This window comes from Columba livia, chromosome 21 (assembly GCF_036013475.1).
Source record: "Columba livia isolate bColLiv1 breed racing homer chromosome 21, bColLiv1.pat.W.v2, whole genome shotgun sequence".
In the NCBI taxonomy this organism is placed as follows: Eukaryota; Metazoa; Chordata; class Aves; order Columbiformes; family Columbidae; genus Columba; species Columba livia.
The window spans coordinates 6,581,697-6,607,445 of NC_088622.1; the positions used below are offsets into that span (position 1 = coordinate 6,581,697).

At 56.3% G+C, this 25,749-nt stretch overlaps 1 long non-coding RNA gene across 2 annotated transcripts; it reads left to right on the forward strand.

Annotated features, from left to right (window-relative positions):
* The first annotated feature begins 4,674 nt into the window (after positions 1–4,674).
* On the forward strand, positions 4,675–11,179 carry LOC135575980 (uncharacterized). 2 transcript variants are annotated; one of them, XR_010467507.1, is made up of 4 exons: positions 4,675–6,359; positions 6,698–9,513; positions 9,634–9,799; positions 10,787–11,179. It is a non-coding gene; the product is annotated as an uncharacterized LOC135575980 (long non-coding RNA). The 2 variants fall into 2 exon arrangements; XR_010467506.1 differs by lacking the exon at positions 10,787–11,179 and having other exon boundaries at positions 9,634–10,245.
* Positions 11,180–25,749: the final 14,570 nt, after the last annotated feature.

Below are 25,749 nucleotides of genomic sequence, written 5' to 3' on the forward strand. Positions count from 1 at the left end.
CAAAGAAACGGTGAAGTCGATGCATAACTTGTATTAATTATTAAAGCACATTCCAAAGAGGCTCATTAAAGGTCATTTTTATTTTAAGAAGCTGCTTTGTGGGTGCTGTAACGCAAAACCTCAGGGTAAAATGTACACTTTGTCACTTTTCATAGCGATTAGTGCGGCTGCTCAAGTTTGTGGTTCAGTTTCTAATGGCTCTGGGGGGTTTGGCTGCAGGTCTGTGATGTGCAGTTGAAAGTCCTGCTGGTGCTTGTGACGTTTGGTGACAGCTGGGCCTTGGTGGCTGCTCCGTGTCCCCCGAGGGTGGTGAGAGCCTGGCCCAGGTCCCCAGAGAGGTGGTAGATGAACCCTCCCTGGAGACATCCCAGGCCAGGCTGGACGGGGCTCTGAGCAACCTGAGCTGGTGAAGATGTCCCTGTCATGGCAGGGGGGACACTGGGGGAGCTGTAAGGTCCTTTCTACCCCAAACCGTTCTGTGATTCTATAACCGACCTTCTGTACCAAGCTAAACCTGATCCATGTGTGTAAAGCCAGCAGCGTGACAGGAGACCAAGGGATTTCCTACATGAAATGAGGCAGGAAAACCACCTCTGAGTGGAGGGAGAACCTTCAGGACTTGTGCTTCAGATGCCAAGGTTACCCTGTCAAGCGCTGTCTTGGCTACATCCTTATGTGGGATTGCCTAGAGCTGTCTGGTCCCTACACATACATTTTTACAGCAGTGATTTGTGCCAGCCCTTCACATGGGTCCATTTGGCCAAGCAAGAAAGTCTGTTCTATTAAATCCGTGCCACAAGGTTAAACTCGGCTCTGGAAGGAATCCTGGAGGTGCTGGATGACGGAAAACCATCCTTTTCAAGGAAAGGTGCATTCACTTTACAGAAGTCAGATAGCTCTGTGAACCTGCTGGGACATGGACGTGCCAGTCTGCAGAGAGGACAAGATACTGGAACTCGTTAAACAACCTGAAACCAGCAATGGGCTACAGAGATGCTGAGGGCTCTGGAGCATCTTTGTGATGAGGAGACACTGAGAGAGCTGGGGCTGTTGAGCTGGAGAAGAGAAGCTGAGAGGGATCTGATCAGTGGATCAATAGCTCAGGGTGGGTGTCAGAGGATGGACCAGACTCTGTTCAGTGGTGCCCAGCGCCAGGGTGAGGGGCAACGGGCACAGACTGAAACACAGGAGGCTCCATCTGGACATGAGCAGAAACTTGTTTGCTGGGAGGTGCCAGAGCCTGGCCCAGGCTGCCCAGAGCGGGTGTGGAGTCTCCTTCTCTGAGACATTCACACCCCCTGGACCCACCTGTGTGATCTGCTCTGTGACCCTGCGCCGTCAGGGCTGGGCTGGGGATCTGCAGAGCTCCTGCAGCCCTGGGCTTCTGTAAATGATGGCTTTTCCACATCATGCCTCTTTTCTCTGGAGCTCGGCAGTGAGGGATCTCTAAGGCCAGATGTGTGAGATGTTTCCAGGTTATCAGAGGTCCCCGGTAACTGTTTCCCTGTGTGAAGACATGCAAAACGGGCAAAAGCAGGGAGAAATGTGGCTTTTTCCCCTTCTGGCCTGCCCATATCAAATGGCAGGTTTGCAAGGAAAGAGCTTGGAGACAGGTGGGAATAGTTGACACTTCCCTGGCATGTGGTTGAGCTGGGGCTGCCTTGTGTTCCTGCTTTTATTGTGCACCCAAGCACTCACCCGGCTACAGGTGCTGCCAACGGCTACGTGTGTCAATGGGGTCTCACCTGAAGGGCCAAAAATCTCCTTTGGGAAGGCAGCTGAGGAGAACGTTAAAACTGCTCCAAGGCCTGAAGGCCACGTGGAAACTAAAGAGCAACTGCTTGTTTAACGGCTGGGATGCAGAGCGATGTCTTAATGCAGTTATTCACATGACTCTTCTACAGCTGCTTCTTTCTGCACAAGGAATAGGGGATTTCTGAGTTTTGGTCGGCTCTTGTGTGAACCTCCAGTTCTCAAACTAAATCAGTTTTGCTTAAAAGCAGGTAGTGAGCGGAGCCTCCGGCTGCTCTGAACAAGTGGCTCCATGTATCTATGAGCTGATGTGGTCCCTGATGTGACCGCCCCCGTTCCTGCGTGTTCCCACACCACCCTTCACCATCGCTCTGCAGGGAGACATTTGCATTCACTCATTGCATGGAAATGTGAGCTCTTGCATGACGCTGTCCTGCTGAACCGGTGGACTCTGCCGCCTGTTCTTTGTGGCCAAGCTGAGGCCAAAATGCCCACAAGGGAGGAGGCAGGAGGGTGCGGGAGGAGGTGGGAGCAGGCGCAGCCTGACCAGTTCAGCCGTATCAGGTAAACTCACGGATGACAAATAGCATGAATCAGTGTGTTTTCCCACTGCGCTGTTGTCAACAGAGCTGAAATATGGAAATGGAGGACTGTCAACTAAACAGACGAGTGCTTCATGTGAGGAAAAGTCCTGTCTCTCTGGTAAGGGTTGTACTTGTGTCAGAAATGCAAACCAAGGGGTTGGGCTCCAGGGCTGATTGCTGATGGGCAGGAGCAGGAGATAACTTCACACTCTCTTGCTCAGTCCCTCCCTTGCTAATTTAATTTAAGTGGAAATTTCCCAGTGTGGATAAGCTGATCTAACCCACCCTGCGGTTTCTGTTGCTCCTGGCATGGTCTCAGACTGGCGCTGAGATCGCGTTAAACTGGTGGCTGTTTTCTCTCTCCAAGCTTCCCTGTGCTGTGCCATGGGGAACACGTTGGAGACAGGACATTTTCCTGCTCTCCCTTGCCTGTTTCCCTGTGGGGCGATGGGAAACGGTTACACCTTGGAAGAAGTGGTGCTGCTGAACAGCAGACACAGGTGGGTCGCATTAAGCATTTGGGAGCCCCGTGGGACACACTGAGCTCTGGGGCTGTCCCGGGACGGGCTGCGTTTGCTCAGCCGTGTTCTTCACCCCTCTCCTTCCCAATAACGTGCTTGTTCTTGCCATCAGCGCTGTGCTTTATACTTCCCTACATGTGGCCCTTATTAAAACATGGGTAAGGAAAGAAGAGCATGTTTGGTAAGAAAAAAGGAGTGTTTTGGAGCAACAGCATCTTCACCAGCACCACTGAGCCACCAGACTCTTCCGTGGCATTGCCCAAACTGTGGTACAGCCCTGGGCAAACGCTGCCCATTGCTGAAAGGCTTTCCAAGCCGTGTGCCATCTCATCTGACCCAGGCATGGTCCTCAGCACTGTTTGCTCCCTCTGCCTGGGTTGTGTCTCCCTGCTCGCTCTTCCCTCGGAGGCTCCCAGAAGGGAGATTTGACAACTTACTTCATTCTTAGGTCGGATCAGTGTGCAAGTCTCCAAGATGTCCATAGTTGACGTGCTCTATTTCACATCTCGGAGGGTTTTTGGTGCGTGCTGGTTGGTCATAAGACCTATGGGGAGAGGCTGAGGGAGCTGGGCTTGTTTAGTCTGGAGAAGAGGAGGCTTAGAGCTGAGCTCAGCACTCTCTAGAACTACCTGAAGGGCAGTTCTAGCCAGGTGGGGATTGGTCTCTTCTCCCAGGCATCAGCAATAGGACAAGGGGCCATGGGCTTCAACTCTCCCAGGGGAAATTGAGGCTGGAGATTAGAAAGCAATTCTTTGCAGAGAGAGTGGTCAGGCATTGGAATGGCTGCCCAGGGAGGTGCTGGACTCACCGGCCCTGGAGGTGTTTAAACTGAGATTGGACATGGCACTTAGTGCCGTGATCTAGTCAATGGACTGGAGTTGGACCAAGGGTTGGACTGGGTGATCTCTGAGGTCTTTTCCAACTCAGTTGATTCTGTGATTTCTGAAGTTGGATAGGTAAAACTTCAATGGATATTCTTCTCCAACAGCTGGTGGAGTTTGGGGCATTGGACGCAGCTGGAGTTGGTCCGAAGGGCCCCTGAGAGCTCGCGGTGTTGCTCTGGGTCTGGTTTCACTTGGCAGATCCTCTCCTGCCGGTTGCTAAAAACAGCCTGATGATTTTGGCCTGTTCCCAAGAGGCAGCGATGTCCTCTGGTACTCGGCCACCATCCTGGTCTCATTTTGCACCTGGGAGCAGCTGCCTCCTTTTAAAAACCAGCCTTGGGCTTTGCTGGAACTGGGGGGGTCAGCGCTGCCCCGGCTGACACCAACCGGCCTCTCACCATGCGGCTGTTTTCTGTGGGGTGTTCCTGCGGTCCTGTGCTGGGGACGGACGCTGCTTCGCCTTCCCTTGCTGCACAAACTGCTGTTTCTGAGCAACTTTCCTCCCTTTGCTCCTCTCCAACTCCCTGGCCGAGGACTGTGAGTCACCGTTCGGGTGCCTGGAGACCTAAACAAATCAAGAAGATCAAGCGGGAAAGATAAAAGTGCTGCTTCACAAACTAAGAAAGAATCTTGAACATCTGGAATCTTGTGTCCAGCTGTGGCCCCTCAGTTCCAGCAGGACAGGGAACTGCTGGAGAGAGTCCAGCGCAGCCACCAAGATGCTGAAGGGAGTGGAGCATCTCCCGTGTGAGGAAAGGCTGAGGGAGCTGGGGCTCTGGAGCTGGACAAGAGGACACTGAGGGGGGACTCATTCCTGGGGATCAAGATGGAGTGTCAGGAGGATGGAGCCAGACTCTTCTGGTGACAACCAGTGACAGGACAAGGGGCAATGGGAGCAAACTGGAACACAGGAGGATCCACTTAAATATGAGAAGAAACTTGTTCCCGGTGAGGGTGGCAGAGCCTGGCCCAGGCTGCCCAGGGGGTTGTGGAGTCTCCTTCTCTGCAGACATTCCAACCCGCCTGGACACCTTCCTGTGTAACCTCATCTGGGTGTTCCTGCTCCATGGGGGGATTGCACTGGATGAGCTTTCCAGGGCCCTTCAACCCCTGACACTGGGATTCTGGGATTCTATGAAGTGGTTAAACTAAGACTAAATGAGTTCTAGCTGGTGAAAGGAGCAGCCCCTGCTCCCAGCAGCGTGTTTCTGCCCGGTTTGTCACCTCGGTCCCGGTGATGATTTGTCCCTCTCAGGAGCTGAATCAGTTCCTGAAACCCAGCCTGGGAAGAAAGAAACTGCGGTGAACTCCGGCCCCGAATGACTCGTCCAGGGTTGCGCAAGAGGAGCTGGGCCGGGCTGGAGCTCAGCGCCAGGTTATTGCTCCAGAGATAACCGAGATCTGCTGCCCGGCACCGACACGGAGCCCAGGACCTCCTGCTGCCCCCAGTGAGCCGAGCCAGCCAACCACCTCCTGACCGCAGGGATAAAAATACCACTTATTGTGGGCTTAGACCAGGATAAAAAAGAACCGTAGAATCATTTTGGTTGGAAAAGACCTTTCGTATAATCTAGTCCAGCCGTTAACAGTCTTCATATCCAGCTGCTGGAAGGATGATGCCTGATGTCAACAAAACGTGGTGGCTTTTGTCTGGAAAGCTTTTCACAACATTTAATGCAAATTTAAGTTCCATCTTCGTGTGCACACTAGTATTAAATTTCAGAGCCCCTGCTACGCAGAATATTTGATTTACTTTCAACTTAATGATGCTGAGAATGTTTGGAAGTGGTTATATTCATTAATATGAACGCCAGCATAGGTGAAACTACGTTTATCCACATTCAAGCTGGAATTAAATCAGTAACAGAAAGAAGGCTCATAGGGGTTTCATGGTAACGGTGCCATCTGAGCTTTAGCTCAGCCGGGGGAGCTGATGAACACAGGAGGAACTCCCGATGCTGCAGCCGCTTCCTGGCTGATTTTGGGGACTCTCTTGGGTACAGATTCTGTATGTTGTTTTTAGATCTGGGCTGCTGCCCTCTCCCTGCTCCTCAGCGTTGCGAGGGCTCCAGAGCAACAAAGACGGTGCATTTGTCTTATCACCCCTCATCCAGTGCTCCTTGGAGATGATTCAAGTCTGTTCCTTACCCCAAGGAGCCTGAATCGTCAAGGTCAACATGACAGCCGAGCACCAGATCCCCCCAGAGCCTCGTGCTGTGTGTGGGGGCAGCTGGGACTGCTTGGCAGGAGGGACAAGGGCTGCCCTGTGCCGGTAACACTCAGCTCGTCACGCTCAAAGCCCATTTAAAGGGCAGAGGGCGGGTGGTTGGGCGGCTTTTACCTTCCCGGGGGCAGTAGCTGGGCAGGCAGGTGTTGGCGTCCAGAAACGGAATATTTACCATGGCCAAGGCCATAAATGGTTGCGTTTCAAGCTGCCCTCTGGTGGTTTGGGACAGAAGGACCGAGATGAAGATCTGGCGTCACTGACGTCACCTGCTCGGTAGAGACTCCGGGGAAAATCACCGACTGAGCACCCTCGGCATCGCACCCGAGAGCTGCCGGAGCTGAGTGACGTGAGAGCGGCGGGTGGGACGTGACGAGTCACAGGACGGGACACAGTGAGCAGTGGGATGGGACATCACAGAATCACAGGGATTGGAAGGGCCCTGGAAAGCTCATCCAGTGCAATCCCCCCATGGAGCAGGAACACCCAGATGAGGTTACACAGGAAGGTGTCCAGGCGGGTTGGAATGTCTGCACAGAAGGAGACTCCACAACCCCCTGGGCAGCCTGGGCCAGGCTCTGCCACCCTCACCCCAACAAGTTTCTTCTCATATTTAAGTGGAACCTCCTGTGCTCCAGTTTGCACCCATTGCCCCTTGTCCTGTCACTGGTTGTCACCAGAAGAGCCTGGCTCCATCCTCCTGACACTCCCCCTTTCCATATTGATCCCCAGGAATGAGTCCCCCCTCAGTCTCCTCTTGTCCAGCTCCAGAGCCCCAGCTCCCTCAGCCTTTCCTCACACGGGAGATGCTCCACACGGTGAGTGACTGGGTGGGATACGGTGGGTGACATGGTCAGCTGTGGGGTGGGACACGGTGGCTCCACTCCCGCAGCCTCCTGGGTGACCTGCAGTGGTGCTGGGGCCACGTTGCTGCTAATTAAGCCTGATTAGGACTAAATGAATGGGCTTTAAAGGTCACACAGACCATCTGCATGGGGGGGTGACGGGATGTGTCAGGATGAGGTGGTGGAGCAGGGAAACGCGGGTAAAGGCCTCATAGGAACTTCTGCACCGTCTCTGGTAAGAGAAAGGCCTGAGCTCTGAGCACAGCTTTAGTGGCACCTTTAATCCCTCACCATCAGTAACACCTTGTACATAAGCATAAAAATGAGCTAGGTATTTACTAAATTCCTGACTTTTAGGCTTTGTTACTCTATCAGTTTTGAATTTCAAGCTTTTCCTTTGTTTTGAAGAAGCCGGGAGCCTGCTGAGGGCTGTGTCGGGCAGCCGGGTTCCTGCCGGTACACATGGGGAGCGTGTGTGCGCACGTCCGCTCGCTGCCGTGCCTCTGCCGCACCTCTCGGGCAGAGACACCCCGTGGGAAGGGTGCACACGTGTGAGTAAAACGCCCGAACCCCACAGCACAAGGAGCTGGTCCTGTCTGCACAGGCACTGGGGATGCTGGTTGGAGCTGGACTGGCACTGGGCAGGTTTGTGTGGCTTATTCCTGCCAGGGTGACCACAGAGACGTCTGATGGGCTGGTGTTCCCCTGGGAGCCGTTGTAGTGCGTGAGCTGTGTGAAAATATAGGACAACTGCAAGTACCGTACTGACATCTCCACAAATCATAGAATCCTTTTGGTTGGAAAAGACCCTCAAGATCATGGAGTCCAACAATTCCCCAGCCCTGTCCCTGCCCCATGTCCTGAGAACCTCATGTCCGTCTGTCCAGCCCTCCAGGGATGGTGACTCCAGCACTGCCCTGGGCAGCCTGTTCCAATGCCCCACAGCCCTTTGGGGAAGAAATTGTTCCCACATCCAACCTCAACCTCCCCTGGCGCAACTTGAGGCTGTTTTCTCTCATCCTGTTGCTTGCTGCTTGAGAGCAGAGACCAGCACCCTCCATCCTCCATCCTCCTCTCAGAGGTCAGACAGGCAGGCCTGTAATTTTCCAGATCCTCATCCTGATCCTTCCTGTAGATGTGCATCACATTCACCAACTTCCAGCCAACTGGGACCTCCCCATGTCCAGCCTGAATCTCCCTCCTTTAGTTTAAAACCATCACCCCTTGTCCTACCACAACAGGCCCTTCTGTAAAGTCTGTCCCCATCTTTCTTATGGGCCCTTTTAAGTCCAGAAAGGCCTCACTAAGGTCTCCCTGGAGCTTCTCTTCTCCAGTGAACACCCCAGCTCTCTCACCTGTCCCCAGCAGAGCTGTTCCAGCCTCAGGTCATTCCTGGGGCTCCTCTGGCCCCTCTGCAGCAGCTCCATGTGTGTCCTGTGCTGGGGACCCAGAGCTGGACCAGCACTGCAGGGGGTCTCACCAGAGCGGGGCAGAGGGGCAGAATCCCCCCAAACCTGCTGCCCACGGGGCTGGGGATGCACCCCAGGGCACCATTGGCTTCTGGGCTGTGAGCACACGTGGTGGCTCATGGCCCCCAGCACCTCCGAGTCCTTCCCCACAGGGCTGCTCCACATCCCTCCATCCCCAGATTGATGCTGGGGGTGCAGGACCTTGCACTTGGCCTTGTTGAACATCAGGAGGTTCACATGGCCCCACTTCTCCAGCTTGTCCAGGTCCCTCTGGGTGGATCCCATCCCTCTGGATGAATCCCATCCCTCAGGCGTGGGGGAATATGATGCCTTCATAGCAGGAGAAAGGCTCATCCTCTGGCTTCTTCCTCTCCCCTGGGGAGTGTCTGACTCGGGCACCGCTTTTAGAAACTGCTGAGGCATGGTCCTGGCAGCCAAGAGCTGCTGCTGGTTCCCTGCGAGGAGACGCGAGGGCCGGATCCCCGGTGCGCTCCTGCGCTGACGGGAGCTCTGGCCGTGTCCGAGCAATGTGGCTGCAGAGGAAAAGCCGCTCCGCTTGCTGAAATAAAGAAGCGGGAGGAGGCAGAAGGGCTGGCGGGCAGACGGCCTGTGATATGGTTGCCTGGTCGCCGCCCTCTGTTTTTATCCAGTTTGGTTTGGCCCAGCCTGGAGCACAGCATTCCTGGCTTCATCCCAACTGGTGGAGATATTGGGACGCGCAGGTGGCAGCCGAGGTCCCCACCGAGCGGTGGATGATGGTGACCCAGGAGGGGCTTGTGGCAGATCCCCGGGGACGTTGAGCCCTGCGCCCGAGCTGGAGCCTCCTGTGCCAGCAAACGGCGAGTGAACGAGGATCGATCCAGCTGCAGGTCCTGGCTCGGATGGCGGGGAGGATGGGGTCTGCTGAGCTCTGCAGGCACGGGCATCGCTGTGTGACGGGGACTGGACGCTCGGTGGCTCCTCTAGAGTCAATCAGAGACACCGTGGGCACAGCTGCTGTGGCACTGGAACACATCACACCCTCTTCTCACCTCAGGGTTTGCCTGTGGGTGGCTCTGAGGCCTGTCCTGTGTTGCGTTGCCTTCAATCTTAACTCACCAGAGCGTGGAGCAGCAATCGCAGCTTTCCAGCACCCAGACATCTGGCTCTGAAGCACAAGGAAAAGCCTTTTCCATGATGCCGTATTCCTCTGCACGTGTTCCACATCAGGAGCGGGGCTTGGGGGCTAAACCAGGCAAGTGTTGTGGTTTTACAGGACCAGGGAGCACTTGAGGTGGTTTTTTGATTTTAGAGCAAAGAAACGAGCCCACAAACCTCTTCTGAGGACGACCAGCCGTGCGCTTATCTCGGGCAGATAAATCTGGGCCTGTGCTGGGTCTGCGGTTGGTACCCGAGCTCCAGGGATGCTGTGAGTCCACCCAACACCAGCGGCCGTGACGGTGACCGCGGGTGCCGGCTCTGCCTGGCGTGGGGAGCGTCCACGGGGCGCACGGCACCTCCGGGAGCTCTGCCCGCGGCAGGTGAGCAGTGGTTGGGGTTCAGGGATGCAGTGGTTGGGGTTCAGGGGTGCTGCTGTCCGTGCATGGGTAGGACTGAGCCATTGTTTGGGTTCAGGGGTGCTGTGGTTTGGGTTCAGGGGTGCTGTGGTTGGGGTTCAGGGGTACTGTGGTTTGGGTTCAAGGGTGCTGTGGTTGGGATTCAGGGGTGCTGCCGTCCATACATGGGCAGGACTGAGCCGCAGTTTGGATTCAGGGGTGCTGTGGTTGGGGTTCAGGCGTACTGTGGTTCGGGTTCAGGGATGCTGTGGCTGAGGTTCAGGCGTGCTGTGGCTGGGGCTCAGGGGTGCTGTGGTTTGGGTTCAGGGGTGCTGTGGTTCGGGTTCAGGGGTGCTGTGGTTGGGGTTCAAGGGTGCTGTGGTTTGGGTTCAGGGGTGCTGTGGCTGGGGCTCAGGGGTGCTGTGGTTTGGGTTCAGGGGTGCTGTGGCTGGGGCTCAGGGGTGCTGTGGTTTGGGTTCAGGGGTGCTGTGGTTGGGGTTCAAGGGTGCTGTGGTTTGGGTTCAGGGGTGCTGTGGCTGGGGTTCAGGGGTGCTGTGGTTGGGGTTCAGGGGTGCTGTGGCTGGGGTTCAGGGGTGCTGTGGCTGGGGTTCAGGGGTGCTGTGGTTTGGGTTCAGGGGTGCTGTGGTTGGGGTTCAGGGGTGCTGTCTTGGGGTTCAGGGGTGCTGTGGTGTGGGTTCAGGGGTCCTGTGGTTGGGGTTCAGGGGTGCTGTGGTTGGGGTTCAGGGGTCCTATGGTTGGGGTTCAGGGGTGCTGTGGTTGGGGTTCAGGGGCGCTGCTGTCCGTGTGTGCGCAGGACTGAGCCGCGGCTGCCGTGTCGGGCTCGCGGGGCAGCGCGGGCTGTGCCGCCTCATCGCCGCGGTGCTGAGCACAGGGGCTGTCCTCCCACGGGACAGGCGTCCTCGCTCGTGCCCCTGGAGGCAGCAGGCCTTTTTTCTTTCCATTAACTCAAAGGAAGTAAAAGGGAAGGGGAAAAAAAGAAAAAAACAAAAAAAAAGAAGACAAATAAGTCTCTTCTGGCAAACCAGAGCCAACCATCCCAAGAGGTGCTTATGAACCTGGCACTGACTGATATTTAAAGCCCTGTTAAAATAAACCTTGAAATGTTTTGTGCAATATATTTTTCTTCCCTTTATTTGACAAATACTGATCACCCTGATTTGGTATGTGCTCGAATAACAAAGCTGGTGATTTGTCACCTGTGTGCGATGGGGGAACACGCGGGGATGGAGTTGGCTGCAAGAACCAACCTGGGTTTTCTCACTGGTGCTCAGCGCAGGGGTCGTGCAGCAAACCCCCTGTGCTGTCCCGTCAGCCACCGCGCTGTCCCCTGCCCCTGCTCATCACTTTCCCTGGGGTCAAATCCAGCATCTGGGATGGAGGTTTTCCATTTTCATGCTTGTTCACGTTCTGTTGTGTGCGGGGTGGCTGCAGCACCGTCACCAGAGCTGGGGGTGAAGCTGGAAGGGGCTCGGGGCAGTGGGGTCTCGGGGTGGTGGTGCAGACCCGGCCTCCAGTGGGGCTGGGTGCTCTGGGGATAAACCACGGGGTGTTATATCTGGGGTAGTTACGGGGCTGGGGGTGGGCAAGGTTCCCCCCGTTCTGTGGATGCTCATCACCCGTGTCTTGTGGGCTGCGGTTTAGGCCCAGTCTGGTGTTTCTGAGGAGGGGTCACTGCTCTGGTTCATCCCCAGGGAGCCCAGCGCTGTGTGAGGTCCCTGCAAGGCTGGAGGAGGGAAAAGCTCCTCCTGGTCTCCCTCTGCCTTCCCTTCTCCTGTGTCACAGAATCACAGAATCATTTTGGTTGGAAAAGACCCTCAAGATTGAGTCCAACCATTCCCCACCCCGGCACTGCCCCATGTTCTGAGAACCTCATGTCCGTCTGTCCAGCTCTCCAGGGATGGTGACTCCAGCACTGCCCTGGGCAGCCTGTTCCAATGCCCCACAGCCCTTTGGGGAAGAAATTGTTCCTAAATCCAACCTCAACCTCCCCTGGCGCAACTTGAGGCCGTTTCCTCTGCTCCTGGCGCTTGTTCCTGGGGAGCAGAGCCCGACCCCCCTGGCTCCAAGCTCCTTTCAGGCAGTTCAGAGATCAGAAGGTCTCCCCTCAGCTCCTGTTCTCCAGCTGAACCCCCCGGGTCCCTCAGCCGCTCCATCACACTTGTGCTCCAGCCCCTCACCAGCTCCGTTCCCTTCTCTCCACTCGCTCCAGCACCTCAAGGCCTTTCTTGGTGTGAGGGCCCCAAAGTGACCCCAGGTTTCGAGGTTTGGCCCCCCCAGGTCCCAGCAGAGGGACGGTCACTGCCCTGGGCCTGCTGGCCACACCAGTGCTGGTACCAGCCAGGATGCTGGTGGCCTCTTGGCCACCTGGGCACACACTGGCTCATGTTCAGCCGCTGTCACCAACACCCCCAGGTCCTTTTCCAGCCACTCCTCCCCGAACCTGCAGCGTTCATGTGGTTGTTGTGACCCAAGTGTGGGACCCGGCACTCGGCCTTGTTGGACCTCAGACAAATGGCCTCAGTGCTTTGTTCCAGCTGGTCCAGATCCCTCTGTTTGGCCTTCCACCCTTGAGCAGATCAACACTCCCACCCAACTTGGTGTCGTCTGCGAAATCACTGAGGTTGTTGTTCCTCATGTGTCTTCCTAGTATCCTCTGACCCTGTTCCTCTTCTAACCCCTTCCATCCATCTCATACCCTCTGCAATTGCTCCCTTTCCATCGATCCCTCCCACCACAGCTTCCTTCCCTCCTCTTCCCCCATTTTGCCTTCGGTCCCTCTGAGCTGCCTCTTCCCGGGTCTCCCATCCTCAGAGAGACCTGTTTGATGGAGCAACGTGGAGAGATGCTGGCGAGTCCCATCAGGACGTGGCCGGACAGCAGATCCTGTGTGCTCCAGCCTTCTCAACCAGTCTCAGTGTGACGTGGGTTCGGCCAACAGTCGTGCACCCCATTCCTGTGGGTTCTTGGATGATTGGAGCCTTTTGGAGGGTGAAAATGTGCTGCAATGTGCCGAGCGGGTGTGGGGAGAGCTGGCCGTGTGCTCGGGTTAAACCCGGGGAGTGAAGGGCACCGGTTCTTCGGGGCTTTCGCAGGGGCTGAGAGTTGGTACTGTTGTGTTTTTACTCTTGTAGAGCCTTTTCCAAGAGGCGAAGCAAAAGTGATTAGTGTTATGTTTGCTCAACCTTAACTACAGCTGAACAAACTTTGTTTTTCCTCTTTAGGAATTATTATTCGGGTGAAAATTCAAACAGTTTACTTGTTAGTGCCATTACACGGTGTCGTGTGTTTTTCTTTCTTTCTATGTCCCCTGTTCTTTACAATCCTAAAGATGCTCGAATGGGCTATGGGGCAGCGGGCCCGTGTGGGTCCACACAGCCCGAATGGTTTTTAATGGAGCCAGCAGCCAAGCTGGCTGGGAGCATGCTGGAAATATTAAGCTCTTTTCCCTTGAAACCGCTGATTTTCAAAATGAAAATATTATTCCTAAAAATAGTATTTAGCCTCTTCCATGAACAGACGAAGCAGATGTAACGCAGGCGGTATCGTTGCCTTTGCGTGATGTGTCCTGGGGTGCATTTCCAGGCTCCATGTAGGTACCGACCCCTCTCCCCCATGGATGTTGTCTTGTCTCTCAGCAGCGGGCGGTTTGCAAGGTCCTGGTCCAGCCCCGCGGCCTCGGCACCACGGCAGAGCATCCGTGGGATGCAAGGTGAGCATACAGACCCGTTTGGGCTGGATGAGTGCACGGTGAGATGAGTCGTGACCTGGATGAAGAGACTGAGTGAACCCTCAGCCAGTTTGCTGATGGTAACAAACTGGGAGGAAGGGCTGACACAACAGAGGCTGCACTGGCATCAGAGACCTGGCCAGGCTGGGCTGGGTGAGAAGAACCAGCGAGAGCTACAGAGATGCTGAGGGCTCTGGAGCATCTTTGTGATGAGGAGACACTGAGAGAGCTGGGGCTGTTGAGCTGGAGAAGAGAAGCTGAGAGGGATCTGATCAATGGATCAATATCTCAGGGTGGGTGTCAGAGGATGGACCAGACTCTGTTCAGTGGTGCCCAACGCCAGGGTGAGGGGCAACGGGCACAGACTGAAACACAGGAGGCTCCATCTGGACATGAGCAGAAACTTCTGTACTTTGAGGGTGTTGTTCTCTGCTCCCAAGCAGCAAGAAACAGGATGAGAGGAAACAGCCTCAAGTTGCGCCAGGGGAGGTTGAGGTTGGATCTGGGAACAATTTCTTCCCCAAAGGGCTGTGGGGCATTGGAACAGGCTGCCCAGGGCAGTGCTGGAGTCACCAGCCCTGGAGGGTTGGACAGACGGACATGAGGTTCTCAGGACATGGGTTGGTGCTAGATTTAGGTTATGGTTGGACTTAATGATCTTAAGGGTCTCTTCCAACCAAAATAATCCTGTGACTCTATGGCCCAGGCTGCCCAGAGCGGGTGTGGAGTCTCCTGCTCTGAGACATTCACACCCCCTGGACCCACCTGTGTGATCTGCTCTGTGACCCTGCGCTGGCAGGGCTGGGCTGGGGATCTGCAGAGCTCCTGCAGCACAACCAGCCTGGGCTTCTCTGAACCGCAGGGGTCTGGTGCGGGTCCTGGTGAGGCTGTGGGTTGTGGGGCAGCTCCTCTCTGCAGCCTTTCCCAAGCCCACTAGATGGCAAACACGTAAAAGCTTTGCTGCTCGGCTCAGGGCTGAGCCAGGCCTTGTTTCCATGCCAAGGAGTGGGCTGGAAAGAGCGTGTTTTTTATTTGCCGGGGCCGTCTGCACCAGCAGCCACCGGCTGGAGGTCCAGCGCGATCATTTACATTTCCAGCTCCTTTGTATAACATCGGTACCGGAGAGCGTAGAAACTGCAGAGCTGTTTACGGCTGGATGAGCCGCGTCCAGCTGGGCTGCCGGAGCACCCGGCTCTGCGGGTCTGGCTTCTCCGGGTGAACCAGCCCCGCTTGAGACGATGAGGAGGACGAGGAGCGAGGCGAGGGGGCTCGTGGGGTTTGTTTGCTCTGCCGGGCTGTGCTGGGGTTCCCTGCGTGTCCCTGGCTCAGGGTTGAGCTCAGCCCAAGCGCCCTGAGCTGTCCCTGCACAGGGAAGCGCTGAGCCCCTCAGTGCCTGGCTCTGGGTTTTGGGGCAGCCAGTACCAAGCACAACGCTGCCCAGACGCCCCATCCTGCTTTGTCCATGTCCCCTCAGTGCTGCTCTGTGTCCCCCAGCCTCTCAGCCTTGGGGAACCTCGGCTGGTTTTGCTTCTTTGTTAGCATGAGGTCCCTATGAGTCTCTTTTTACTAATTTAATTCCAATTTGAATGTGGATAGATGAAGTAGTTTCGCATATCCTGAAGTTCATATTAATGAATATACTCGCTTCTAAATGTTCTCGGCATCGTGAAGTTAAAAGCAATTTAAATATTCTGCGTAATAGGGGCTCTAAAATGTCATACTAGTGGGCATGCAAACATTGAATTTAAATTTGTGTAAAATGTTGTGAAAAGCTTTCCAGACAAAAGCCACCGTTTTCTGCTGAGATCAGGCATCATCCTTCCAGCAGCTGCATAGCGAGATTGTTAATGGTTGGACTTGATGATCTTAAAGGGCTTTTCCAACCAAAATTATTCTGTGGTTCTTTGGTGAAAGAAACTGCGGAGGCGGATGTGACAAGCCTGTCCCAGGGAGGACACGACCGCCGGGCTGCTGCCTCTGCCTGGTTTTGGCTGCTGGACCTTTTCACCTCCTGTTTTAAGGGAAGATGCTGCTCAGGTTTGTGCGCTGGGGCTTCTCTTTTGAGGGTTCAGCGAAACGGTGGGAGCGTCTTTTGTGTCCTGAGAGCGAGGGAGCTCGAACCTGCTGGGCCGACGTGTCTCATGGGTGTGGAAGAGCCGCCCCCAGCAGCACAGAGAACCTGGGGACGCGGCTGCCCAAGGAGACTTTTCCCAGGTGCCCCAGTAATACAGGAGCTTGATGGATGCAGGTGCTGAGGTGCCTCCAAAAACCCCTCCAAGGCTTTAATCTGTACCTTGAGAGGCTGAAATATCTTGGTAAATCTGGCCGTGGTGTCTGTTCAGGGCTCAGCCGCCGTGCCTAGAAAGCAGCGCGGCTTTTGGAGACGGGACTGTGTTGCTCGAGGCGGCTTTTGGAAATGTGAGCTCTGACCCCGTGCCCTGACCAAGCCTGTCCTGCTCCTGAGCCCTGTCTGGAGACGTGATGGGGGGTGATTCGCCCCGGGGCTGCCCGCTGCCACGCGGTGGGTGTCCAGGTCCCTGCTCCCCCCAGGAGGAGCGGGGAAGGCTCTGGGCCGTGCGATGTGCCCGCGGTGACAGCAGGACGTGCCTGCACTGCACACAGCGCTGGTGTGCGCTGCCGAACTTGGCCGTGACTGCAGGAAAGCCTCAGCCCGTGCTGTGGGCATCTCCTTTATGCCCAGGTCCTTCCTGGACCCCTGCGGCAGGTCCCTGCCCTGCGCACGGCACCTCTGCATCGCGATTCTGCCTCCACCCCCCTCCTTTTAAGTGTTTGCCCCTTACTCTGCTCCCTTCTGGTTTTGCTCTGGCTCCAGGACGGGTTAATCTGTCAAACTCTTTTTAACAAACACGCTCAGACAATGAGTGATCTCGGATCTCTTGCCTCCTCTCCCCTCCTGCGACACACAGCAATTTGGGTTCGAAAACAATAGTCCTGGTCTGACAGACCTGATTTCATTCTCTGCGGAGATTGCAGGTTTGGTTGCTGAAGATAACTGAGTTTACGGGGTAGGCTCCCGCCCTGCTAATAATTCAGTTTACTATCACGGTGTTTAAAAATTAGCACAGCACCCTGCAAAATGCGTGTTGCTCGTTCAACCTGCTGCTCGAATCCCGCGGGAGTCGCCTGCGAAAGGGCGCAGGGGCCGCGGGGCCGGACATGGCTGCTGCGGGGCACGGTGCGGGGGTCAGCTCAGGTTTTGGACACTCCTCCCAAAGCGCAGAGCCCCAGGGTGGTGGGTGGGAAGGGGGACAGAGTGTCTGTCCCGCGGAGCTCCGGGCAGTCTCTGGGATCACTTTGTGTCACTCAGCGGTGCCATTGCTGTGAGGGGAGGGGGCATTCAGCACCTTTCCCATCTGCATAAGGACTTGCCCGTGTGCGTAGCCGATGCAGTGGTGCTTGGGGCAGCTGTTGGTCCTTGGGGTGCAGGTGACCCTGGCTCCCGCCTTGCTGAGCCCAGCCAGAGTCCCAGCCCAACCGCAGAGCCAGGACTTGCTCCAGGCTCATTCTGCGCTGGCGTCGTGAGCAAAGTCAGCCCCTTCCTCAGCCGCCTTCAAGGAGGGAGATCTAATCACGTGCAGATAATGAAGCCCACGAGCTGCAGCCGTGTTATTTCCCATCTGTGCCAGATGCGTTTTATTACCGTGTTGGGTGGAGTCAGCAAATGTTGGGCTGGAGGGAGCTCGGTGCACCCTGCGGGTCCCACCTCGGCTGGAGGCTCCGTGTGGCACCCCAGGATTGCTGGGGGGACCAGGGCTGCTCCCGGGTGTCCAAGCAATCCTGCAGCTTCCCATGGGTGATGTGTGTGTCCAGCACTGGGACCTGGAGTCTTGGAGAATGAGGATGAAGAGCAGAACATGAAAGCAAACACACTGGAGGAGCTTCTGCTGGCTCTGGTGACCCATTGGGACATCTTGGGGCCAAGGTGCTGTTTTGGGAAGGTCTGTGTCACCGTGTTTTCACTCGTGGGAGCAGGTTGGAGAACCCAGGCTCTGGTACGCAGCTGGGTCTATCAGTCTTTTGACACTGTCCCATCCAAAAAGCCCCCGAACCTGCTGGCATAGCGTGCCAGTGCTGGCTCCTGGCCTGCGTCCCTCCCGAGGGCTGGGAGAAGGCACAGATGGGGCAGAGCGAGTGCTTACATCTGTCATGATGTCGCTGCAGGGGAAAACAAAATCGTTTTGGTCACTCTGGGTGCTGTCAGAGCTTGGAGGACCAGAGATCCACATCACGGCCACCAGTGGAGGCTCAGACCTGGCGTGTTGGGTTCGCAAAGGACCATCTGGGGAGGTCTCTGCTGTTCTGGGGAAGTGCTGGCAGCTCGGAAGCCAAGACTAAATGGAAGCCTGGGTATATCCAAGCTTTCCTGAGCCTGCACCGTGGTTGTGACAGGTCCCTGGTTTCAAGGGACACCAATGGATGACAATACACTCGGTGTGTTGTGTCTGCAGGCTGGGCGGTGCTGGGGGTCAGTCTGCTTGGCTGCAGCGCTGTTGGCACAGTGTGCTGGGTCAGGCCCAGCGGGGCTGGAGCTCTGGTCAGGCCCTGTTCATTCATGGCCTTTGGAGGTTTGGCCTGACTCTTTATTTCTCCCTGAAGATGCTGTGTGGGTAGGGTGCAGATCTGGTTGGAGTTCTCCTTGGAGTTCTCCTGCCCCCACGATGTTCCTAAATTGAGCCAGCACTGGTGTGGCCTCTGTACGGCCTGTCTTCATGCTTTATGGCTGCTCCTTTCCTCCTCCTGCCCACCCTGCTGAGCATGAGACCCTGGGGACGTGGCAGCAGCTGAGAAGGCTGGTGAGGGGCTGGAGCACAAGTGTGATGGAGCGGCTGAGGGACCTGGGGGGTTCAGCTGGAGAACAGGAGCTGAGGGGAGACCTTCTGATCTCTGAACTGCCTGAAAGGAGCTTGGAGCCAGGGGGGTCGGGCTCTGCTCCCCAGGAACAAGCGCCAGGAGCAGAGGAAACGGCCTCAAGTTGCACCAGGGGAGGTTGAGGTTGGATGTGGGAACAATTTCTTCCCCAAAGGGCTGTGGGGCATTGAACAGGCTGCCCAGGGCAGTGCTGGAGTCACCATCCCTGGAGGGGTGCAGGAGCTGTCGCTGGTTGAGTGCTCACCCCACCACAGGCTCCCGCACGGGGCTGCCTGGCCGAGATCACAGCACAGCTTAAGGGTTTAAACAGATCGGAGGCTTAATGGCTTGACCCCAAGACCTCTCCGTCGCCTGCTCAGGGCAGCGCTGGGATTTTGCAGCGCATGTGGGAACGTGTCCGGAGCCAGGCGTCGCTCCGTGGGGGGGTCTTCGGCCGTGCATCAGACCAGGGGCCGGACAGGCGTCCACTCACAGCAGGGGACCGAGCCAAGGGTTTGCGTGTGCACTGTGATTCTAGATGTCCGTCCCCCTGCCTGGACAGGCTGTGCGAGCCTGGTTTCCACAGGTGGCATGTGGTTACCCCTATGCTGGGTTGTGAGGCTGGTTGGGTGGGTATGGGCAGGATAGACAACCAAGTCCTTGCCTGTCCCAGTGCACCTGAAGGGACCCACAGTTTGGCCACACATGGGAGCTGTGGGCTTGGGGTGGAAGCTCAGTGACGCACCTGTCGCCTCCTCTCCTCCAGTGGGTGCTCCCAGCGTGACCGCAGACATGTCCTGGGTGGGAGAAACGTGTCCCCAGCTCCAGGAGCCGTGACCATTGAGCTGGCACATGGAGTCACAGACTCTGTGATGCCACTGGACATCCCCTGTACCTGCTGAGACATGGTGCTCGGTGCTGCCGTGACCCGGCCGGCTGCTCCCCCACCCTGTTCCCGACACCCTGGAGGGTGCTGGGCGGCTGCCCCAGGGCTGTCTCAGTGTCAGGGCGTGCAGAATCACAGAGTCATTGTGGTTGGAAAAGACCCTCAAGACCATCGAGTCCCACTGTTACGCAGCCCTGTCCCTGCCCCATGTCCTGAGAACCTCATGTCCGTCTGTCCAGCCCTCCAGGGATGGTGACTCCAGCACTGCCCTGGGCAGCCTGTTCCAATGCCCCACAGCCCTTTGGGCAAGAAATTGTTCCCACATCCAACCTCAACCTCCCCTGGTGCAACTTGAGGCCGTTTCCTCTGCTCCTGGCGCTTGTTCCTGGGGAGCAGAGCCCGACCCCCCTGGCTCCAAGCTCCTTTCAGGCAGTTCAGAGATCAGAAGGTCTCCCCTCAGCTCCTGTTCTCCAGCTGAACCCCCAGGTCCCTCAGCCGCTCCATCACACTTGTGCTCCAGCCCCTCACCAGCTCCGTTCCCTTCTCTCCACTCGCTCCAGCACCTCAAGGGTTTTCTTGGCACGAAGGGCCCAGAACTGCCCCCAGGATTTGAGGTGGGTCAGACCTGTCCTGCTCAGGGCTGTGGGGTTGCAGAGGGTGTCCTGTGCCAAAGGGCTTCCTGCCGCGCTGGCCCAGCACAGGCTGCTGTGCCAAGGTGGGGATTTGCTGCCATCTCCCCTCCTGTCAGTGGGTTTTTCTCCCGGAGGGCAGCCTGGATTCTGTCGTTGTCACAAAATATGTCCTGCATTCTCTCCTTGGAAAGACGGGACCCTATTTTAACTCTGCAAACCAGTTCCATCCAGCATCACAACGTGCCTCAGAAAAGCCTGGCAGCCCTGCTCATGCTGCAGCATCGTGATGTTCACACAGGAGCTGGAGCCCTTGGCTGAGTCCCAAAACCCAGCCCGGGACTGTTATCAAGCCCAGGAACATCCCTGGCCCCAGAAGTCCCCGTGGTTGCCCATCCCATTGGTCTGTGTGCCGGTGGTGCCCAAGCCGAGTGGTAGGGACCCACGCTGGGCTGAGGGGGCCCAGCAGCGTTTCCCTCCCCTTCCCCACATTGTTATTTCAGCTGCCGGAGCCTCCGCGGGGCCGACAAACACCCCGCAGGTGCTGTTTGCAAGTACCTTCTCCCCTCCACCCCGAAGCCCCCGCTCCCCGGCTTGGGGCTCCCTCGCCGCCCGCCCCCAGACCTCGCACCTCTGCTCCCCCGGGACAGGCACCGCATACACAAATCCTTGTTGCCTGCCTCCATCCTGACCCCGCCGGGAACAGAGGCGGCTTTTCTGCCGGCAGCAGCGTGCGCGGCCCCGGCCACCAAGCTCCGGCCCTCCAGGGCTGCCTCTTAACCCGGAGAAGCGGCGGGTTATTTGTGTTGCTCTTGGCAGGGATGCCCTGGCCCTCTGAAACAGAGGTGAATGCGCGCGGAGGTGTGGGGCGTGGGCCAGCGCCCTGTTTGTGTTGGACCTGCCACGTGGGGAATTAGTTCAACTCAGCTGCTAATTGCTTCTGGAGCGTGGGGCTCTGTCAAACGGACACGGACGCGAGCTGGGGACAGCGAGTGCGGCCAGTGAGGGCCGCTGGCTCTGCTGTTTCGCCTGGGGCTCTCCAGACTCGATATCTCACCTCTCCTGGCTGCATCAGCCCCAATTCATCTGTGGGGAGTGGAGGGTTTTCAGCCATCACCCAGTTGTTTGGGAGCCCTGGGACTGAGATGTGATGCTTGGCTTTTGGTGGAGAGAGAGCAACCCCCTTATCCACCCCACATCATCTCTCTGGGGTTGGAGACAGAGAATTGGGTGGCACAGTATAAAAAAGATATTAAGCTGCTGGAGAGTGTCCAGAAGAGGCTGTGAGGTGGGTGAAGGTTTGGAGGGGAAGCTGTATGAGGAGCGGCTGAAGTCCCTGGGTTTGCTCAGCTGGAGCAGAGCAGACTGAGGGCAGAGCTCATGGGCTGCAGGTTCCTCAGCAGGAGCAGGAGGGGCAGGGTGAGCTCTGCTCTGTGACAGTGACAGAGCCCAGGGAACGGCAGAAGATGTGCCAGGGAGGGTCAGTGGGACATGAGGAAAAGGTTCTTCACCCAGAGGTGCTGGACACTGAGCAGGCTCCCAGGGAGGTGTCACGGCCCCAACCTGACGGTGTTCCAGAAGAGACTGGACAACGTCCTCAGACACACGGGGTGACCTGTGGGTTGTCCTGTGCAGGGACAGGCACTGGACTCCATGATCCTATGGGTCCCTTCAAACTCGGGACATTCTGTGATTCTAGGGATTGGTGGGGAATTGGCTTTTCCTGCCCCAAATCCTTGAGCTGAGCCCCCCTGACTCTCCCTGCCTTGTCTCAGCTCAGGTTTGCCCTCACACTTGTTTGTAAATCCCCCAGTGCTCCAGCTGGCGGGACCGATGGTGGGAAGGGAGGATTTTGCCCCACAGAAGGGTTTCTCTCGCTCAGGCTGACCCCTTCATCCCCGTCCCTTGGCGGTACCTGGTCCTGCCATAGCTATGGGGCTGGGATGGGGGCACCAAGGGCTCTGTTTCCCCCCCTGCGATGTGAGTCCAGCTGGGCACAGACAGGAGGAGATGCCTGGAAAACACCATCCTGTGTGTTCTACAGGGCGTCTCTGGGACCTCCGGCCATGCGGGCACCCGAGCCCTGGGTGCATGTCGCAGGGTGCTGGGGGTTTCCCTTTGCAGGCTGGACACTGCGCCATCCAGCATCACTCCCCGTCAAAGAGGCCACATTCAGCACAGCATCAGCTGTCCATCGGTGGTGGGATGGGGAGTCCTTTCTCAGAGGTGGGTGGGATCCAGGGTGCGAGGAGGACGTGCCAGATGCTCTCCTGGCCTTGGGAAGAGGCCACCAACCCTATCGCTGTCTTTCATGCAGCCATGACCATGCTCTTGACCCGTGGCAACCCTGGGGTGATGTGCAGGGACAGGGCTCGAGGCCAGGTCCAGGAGAGAAACCCAAGGTCCCTGGGGTGGACACGGTCCCCTGGTCCTCATCCCTCTGAGACTCAGTGTTGCCTGTTGCTTTGAGCCTCTGTGGGCTCAACAAAGCTGCCTGTCCAGCGCCCACATCCCCGCTGGGTGCTGAGCATGGCCCGGCTTGCTGCACTTCTGGCTCCATCCTGCCGGGCCCCCTTCCCCCCCATTCCCTGCTTTCCTTTAGTAATTGTCCTTTAAAAACCCGAACACCCGTTGTCCAAATGGGGATTAAGCACCATCTGTGCAAACTTTGAGGCCATTTTTGGTGACGAGTAGGAAAGGGATGACTCAGAGAGATGTTGCGACACAGATGGGCTGTGACCCGGGGCCGAGCGGGTGGGTGTCCATGGAGCAGCCCTGTTAAGCCAGGCACCTCCCGCAGCTCATGGTGAGGGAGCCAGGAGCAGTTTCTGGAGGGCTGAGGGTCCCCCCTGAGCTGTGAGGTGTTTGCAACCAGCTTTACTCCATCTGGTCCCACTGGCGGCTCTCGAGTTCTGGTTTTGGGTGGTGCTGGTGGGAAGGGGACGCAACATGGGTGCGTGGTGGAGTGCTGGGGCCAGGAGGACAGTCTGAGTTCATGTGGGACCTCCCAAGAGAGTCGTGTTTTGGCTCTTTTCCCCCAAAATGATGTCTGAAGGATGGTAAAGATGGCCCTGGAGGAAGCTGACAGAAAGAGAAGACTCTGGGAAGACCTTATTGCGGCCTTTCCATGCTTAAAAGACACCAAGAAGAAAGATGGGGACAGACTTTTGGGCAGGGCCTGTTGTGATAGGACAAGGGGTGATGGCTTAAACTAAAGGAGGGAGATTCAGGCTGGACATGAAGAAGAAATTGTTGGCCCTGAGGGTGGTGAGAGCCTGGCCCAGGTTGGCCAGAGAGGTGGTGGATGAACCATCCCTGGAGACATCCCAGGCCAGGCTGGACGGGGCTCTGAGCAACCTGAGCTGGTGAAGATGTCCCTGTCCTGGCAGGGGGGGCACTGGGGAGCTGGGAAGGTCCCTTCAACCCAGACTAGTCTGTGACTCCATGAAAGCACTGCATCCACTGATAAATACCAGGAGATCCCTTCTCATAGGAGGAACAAAGTTGTGCTCCAAGAAGCTTCTCTCCACACCACCTCATCCACCCCATGCTTGACATGTCCCCATAGCCCATCTGGACTGGGATGACACCCAGAAGAGGACACGCTGGTGGTCCGTGGGGTCAGAGGCCCAGGCCGTGCTGGCCCAGCTCTGAGGAGCACTTGGCCAAGGAAGGATTCTCGGCAGGACGCAGCGTGGGTCCAGCTGCTGGGGATGTTCGACACTGGTCTCCCGTCAGCACAGCTGAGCCGCTGTCGGCGCTGAGCTCTGCAGGGCCCTGTGCAAGGGGCTGCCCCAGAAAACTCCAACCAGAACCCCTTTTGTCCAGTGTCCTGAAGGAAGGAGTTTGGGAAGAGGCAACGCATTTTCAGGTGGCTAAAGTAGGGAAGACTTAGAAGATCAGGTGTTTTAAGGATGGTGATTTAGCTGATCCCATGATTACTAGAGGTGGATCTGGGCCGTGGGGGGTGAACAGGGATCCCTGGGTGATGGATGATGAGGATGATGAGTGAGGTGCTCCTGATTTTTGTTTTGCAGGAGAAAAAGGGATTTCTAGCTTGCAACTTTTCCCTTTGCCCCGTGTTTTTGTTGCTCCCAGCTCTACCATGGCTTGTTTCTGCCTCTCCAGCACGCAGCCGATGTGCAAGGGGTGATGCTGGAGCAATTTCCAGCTCAAATTCAACAGCAAGGACGAGGCACCAGGAAAATGCTCCTGATTTGTGAGCGTTTTGCTCAACTCCTGCTCACGGTGCTGTCTGTGCCCATTGCATCGGGATGGGAAACGGCTGTGAGATGTGTCAGCTCCCGGCTGTGCCAGGGACACGTCTGTGTCTAAATCTGGTGTCCTGCGCACAGCCCGGGGTCTTCAAACCCTCAGAGGTGGTGGTTGGGGCAGGAAATAAGTAACCGTCAACAAGGAGCTGTGATTAAGACAGCTTTACACCACAAGTCCGGCCTGGACAGATACAATAACGCCAGAAGTTGGTGAAATTATTAGGCAGAGCTTAAGTAAAATGATCTGAAGACAGTACTAAGGCAGGTGAGCTTTTTCTTGGCTTAACACACAAAACAGAGAAGAAAAGGAGAGGAAAGAATTTCCCCCTCGAAAGTCTCGGCTGGTTCAATTTCCAGTGATGGTCAAAGAGTTAAAGTGATATGTTGGGAGTTATGAGTGTTTATCTAAAAGAAAAGTGGCAGGTGAAAGGGATAAAATAACACAGTTTGTAAAGCAATGCAATATGTTTGAATTATCCAAGGATCAGAGCTGGAATTTGGAAGGTAATATTGGATAGAAGGAAATGGGAGATGGAGACAGAAATAGGATGGGGAAAAAACAGCTTGAGGTGGTTTCCCCATTGGTTGCTACAAAGGAAAAAAAAGGGGTTGGTGTTATTAAGACTGATGTGAATTTGTTTATCAGAGGGGATTTTTATTGTACTTTCAGAATTAAGCTCAGGGCCTCTGCTGTATCAGAGCATAGAACAGACCCTCCCGAGCTGGTTTGGCTGGAAAAACATGCAGAGTCTGTTACCTTGGCTGAGAACATCCCTGGAAACGGTCGCTGTGCTCGGAGACCTGCGAAACGCCCAGTGCCACCCGCAATCGAGCGCTGGGATCCTTCCTTAGATGGCCTTTGAAGGTCCCTTCCAACCCAAACTGTTCTGTGGTTCTGTGATTCCTTCCTACTCCAGTGTGCTGGGCTGCGGGTCCTCAGCCCCACGGCAGAATCAGTTCCACACAAACTTCTGATGGGCTGAGCAACAAGACAACTGCTCTCCACCTTCCCAGCCAAGCATCTGCTTCTGCTCTTGCCTCCATAGCGCTGGAGCTTCTTCATGGGGAAGCACACAGGCAGATGGGCTGCCCAGGGCAGTGGTGGAGTCACCATCCCTGGAGGGTTGGACAGACGGAGTTGAGGTTGTCAGGGACATGGGGCAGTGCCAGGGGTGGGGGTATGGTTGGGCTCGATGATCTTGAGAGTATTTTCCAACCAAAATGATTCTGTGATTCTACAAGATGCAGGGGATGCGGCTGGGAGATGGCTCTGCTGGGAGAACTTGGGCAGCTCCAACGAGCTGCTGTTGGTCTGTGGCAGAGCCACGCAGGACGATTTCAAGTGGATTTGTTCCACTGCCCTCACCCTTAACTGGCTTTTACAACCTTGGCTTCATCTGCTCTCCAGGCATCATCCTCACTAGTCCACAGCTCAGCTTCTCCTGGGCTGTTTGCCTGCATCTGGGAAGTTTCCAGGTTGTGTTGGCTGTGAAACTCGGAGAGGGCTTGGGGAAGTCGTAGCACCTCTG